The sequence below is a fragment of the Myotis brandtii genome, unplaced genomic scaffold (assembly GCF_000412655.1).
Source record: "Myotis brandtii unplaced genomic scaffold, ASM41265v1 scaffold99, whole genome shotgun sequence".
NCBI lineage: Eukaryota > Metazoa > Chordata > Mammalia > Chiroptera > Vespertilionidae > Myotis > Myotis brandtii.
Genome location: NW_005372121.1, coordinates 404,817 through 408,809, shown reverse-complemented (window position 1 = coordinate 408,809; position 3,993 = coordinate 404,817). Strand labels below are relative to the sequence as shown.

The window sequence follows — 3,993 nt, the reverse complement described above, 5'->3', positions numbered from 1 at the left end:
AAGCTGGCAGTCAGACATCCCTCTGGCAGCCCGGGAGCCCTCGGGGGATGTCCACTTGCCAGCGGGGAGCAGGCCCAAGCTGCAGTCAGACATCCTTAGTGCTTCTGAGGAGGCAGGAGAGGCTCCCGCCACCACCACTGTGCTGGCAGCCATCAGCCTGGCTTGTGGCTGAACAGAGCTCCCCCTGTGGGAGTGCACTGACCACCAGGGGACAGCTCCTGCATTGAGCATCTCCCCTCTGGTGGTCAGTGTGTGTCATAGTGACCAGCCATTCCCAATCATTCTGCTGTTAGGGTCAATTTGCACATTACCCTTTTATTATATAGGATAGAGGCCTGGTGCATGGGTGGGGGCTGGCTGGTTTGCCCTGAAGAGTGTCCTGGATCAGGGTAGGGGTCCCCACTAGGGTGCCTGGCCAGTCTGGGTGAGGGGCTGAGGGCCTTTTTCAGCCTGGCCAAACCCCTCCAGCGATGGAAGCTCCCAGCCTCTCCTTTTTTCTTTTTTTTTTATTCTGGGATTTATTTTCCTTCTACAATTGAAACTTTGTAGCCTTGAGAGGAGCTCAGAGCCGGCCAGGGCAGGCGGGAGGGAAGCTTTGCTTCCTCCATCGCCAGGGGCAACCCACGCCTCCTGCTCGCTCCAGCTCTGTGGCCATGGCCGGCTGAGAGCAGGTATCTGGGGTTTATTTATCTTCTATAATTGAAACTTTGTTGCTTTGAGTGGAGTTCAGAGCTGGGCTGCAGCAGGCGGGAAGCTTGGCTTCCTCCATCATTGGGGCAACCAAGCCTCCTGCTTGCTCCAGCTCTGTGGCTGCCGGCCGCCATCTTGGTTGGGTTAATTTGCATATAGTTGCTCTGATTGGCTGGTGGGTATGGCTTAAGGCATAGCGAAGGTACGGTCAATTTGCATGTTTGTCTTTTATTAGTGTAGATTTGTAATGCCTAAGGGAGTAAGTTCAAACTCTTTGCCCTATGTTAAATGTACATAGGTAATTTATTCATATTGGAGTTTAATATGAATAAATTATCTATGTACATTTAAAAATAACTGACATTTGTCAGTATTATTTTAACTCTAAATTGCAGAACTGCTCCATTTTATAGTGTAATATTTAATTTTTCATGGAATTTGTAATAGTTAATGTTATTTCATATAAAATTGACTTTTAAAAAATAAGTTTGTAATATGTCCTTATCTTCTTGTTAGAATTATCAGAACACTGGTCCCTATCCCAATTGCTCATCAGAGTCTCAAGGCAAAGTTTCTCTAACTTTATTATGTTATGAATCAAATAGGGACCTTATTAAAATTCAGATTCTGATTGAATAGGTCTGGGTGGGACTTCACACTCTAACTTTCTAACAATTGCCCAGATGGAGTTTGTGTGCCTGCTTCAAAGATTACATTTTGGAAGGTCACCTTTAAGCAATATGCAGCACAGATTTAATGCTGGGCATGGTATAGTCACAATCATATGCAACTTTAATCACGGGCATTGATGGAATATATCTTTCAATAGTCTCACCAATTCTATGAAGTGGGTACATATTAAAATACCTGTTTGTCCATGAGAAAATTGAAGTTTAAAAAAGATTAGAAGTAGTTCAAGGTCATGAAACTGGTAGTTGTCCCAACCAGGATACAATCACCAGGGTTCCCATCCTAAAAGCTCACCTCTAACCACACCAGCACAGAACTTTTCTTTTAGAAACATTTAGAGGAATAAATGCACTTTAGGAAAGCTACACCTAGCTATACTACTCAAACCGGTCTGCTTTTGGTTTGATGGCTTTATTTTATTTATTCTTGTTTTAACTCAATTAAATTTCTGGAGAACAAAAAATGTAACTGGATGTGGCTTACCTCTGTCATCTGTCCTGTGATTATTACTTTCCTTCATATGGATATGGATATGGATATGGATATGCTGGTGGATACTGCCCATATGGGTAATACCCTCCCTGAAAAGATAAAATTGCAGAGAATTGAGACAATGACTGTAAATATTTCACAATAATTTCCATTAGAAACTTAATTTGTTAAAGTTGGTAGGAACACATAGATCACCTAGGTGTTTGATTTTTCAAAATTTTATATAGTTTTACACTTTTTTTATAAGAAAAATGTTTAAGAGAAAAATAGAACAACATTTACAGTTAAACTGTTTGTTGACAATTTTATTGTTTTATAATACACGTGGAGCCAACCACTCCAGAAATTTAAATATTCCTTAAAGTATTACTTCCAAATTCCTGCTTTTTCCATCCTTGAGTTTTCCAGAGAGAAGGAATTTGCTGTTTTCAGGTTAGGTGGAATTGCTATGTCTCATTCTTGACTTATAATGACCTTACTGTTTCTTCAAACTCCTACTTTCTCTAATTTCATTCCTGCTAAATTCAATATTTTTTATCTCTCCTTTATCTTTTAATTTGGTGCCATGTTAAAATTAATCTATTTAATATATTCATAAGAATTTCTGAGACATATTTATATGACATGACAATAATTTGAGATATTAAGAGTATTTCATTAAAAAATCCTGAATAAATGACCTTTTTTATCTTATTTAACAGATCCATTTAACTTAACTTAATGACTTCATCATCTTCCACAAGAATCAAAAGGTGAAAACTTACCACATCACCTGTGCATTAGCAGCCTCTATGCTCCATTGTAGATATATTATATTTAATGTATTTTAACCCCTAGAGTGCCAGGGAGTGCAATCGCGCTCCTCCTGTTTTTTGCCAAAAGTGCTGGGAGCGCTATCGCGCTCCTCCTGCAGTGTCACTATTAGATGCTAGTAGTTCACTCTTTATTGGCAGATGGCACCTAAGTGCAGATTACTTATGATGCCAAATGTTTGTAGTTCTAAAATTGACCACTGGCATTTATCTGCCTAATTTTTTACAGGTACTACGATTTTATGAGTTTACTCAGATTTTGTAGCCCTAAAGCTTCGAAATGGCGTCCAGTTCTAAGTCTGCTTTTATTAGTGATGATGATATTGCTAAATATGTCAATTCTTGCTGTAAAGATGACGATTTTGTGAAAGATATTGGAGAAGGGTGTCCCTCTATTTTAACATTATATGTTTTGTTCAAAATTTTTTTCTACTAGTATTTTATAATATAATCAGCAAACAATATATGTCAAAGATGAAAACAAATGTATTAAAGGTTTCCTTAAGTTTTTGAATATGTAACTTCATTTACTTGCAATTCATAATTTTTTTTCCTAAACTGCTGTAAAATCATCAAAAATGCCTTGGCAATTTTGGCATAGTTCCTAGGATATTGGTTGGCACTCAAAGGGTTAATATTCAGCTATTCTTTAGGCCAAGGCAATTACTTACCAAACAATGATGCTTACATTCTGCAACAACACTTGGCTTCTTCAGGGTAGCATTATATGTTCTATCTAAATGCTACCAGTACATAAGCTTTGGTCCTTTAGCAGTATATCATAAATAAATAAACTCAATGTCCACATCAGGCATTCATTATATAGATATGTTTCAGAGATAAGGGTTGATTCTTCTAATAGAATAAATACTCAGACAAGGGAATGTGTGTTACTATACCACATTATCTGGGCAATACTTACATGGTGTTTCTTTTTATAATAACGATGTTTCTGTTAAAATAAAGAACAAGTTAAAATTGTTATCCATGTTTAATTACTAAGTTTCTCAGTACATGAATGTGTCTTACCTCATGAGATGAAGAATCGGCACTCTTGAAAAAAGAAAAGAAAAGAATGAACATCTCAATTGTATAATTCTAGATTGAATGTCAAATGCTCTTGGCTTCCACAGTTATGATTAAACCAAATGGAGGCAAAGCCTTAGGTAACTGATCACAAAGTTGGCTATTTCATGTTAGTGACAGAATGAAGACTAGGCTTAGGCTATAATTAATTCATTACATTTCAATATCAACTCACTCAGGACCAAATTTCTTTTGTGTGATAAGGAAGAAAATCTATCACTGT

The 3,993-nt window shown here is 37.6% G+C and overlaps 1 long non-coding RNA gene across 1 annotated transcript in view; it reads right to left on the bottom strand.

Annotated features, from left to right (window-relative positions):
- LOC106724823 overlaps positions 1–1,932 on the bottom strand; it is an 8,656-nt gene extending 6,724 nt beyond the window's left edge. The window contains exons 1-2 of the long non-coding RNA XR_001360654.1: positions 1,864–1,932; positions 782–786 (exon numbers count right to left, since the gene is read on the bottom strand). This is a non-coding gene — a long non-coding RNA (uncharacterized LOC106724823). The remainder of the gene's footprint in view (positions 1–781; positions 787–1,863) is intronic.
- Between the last annotated feature and the right edge of the window lie 2,061 nt (positions 1,933–3,993).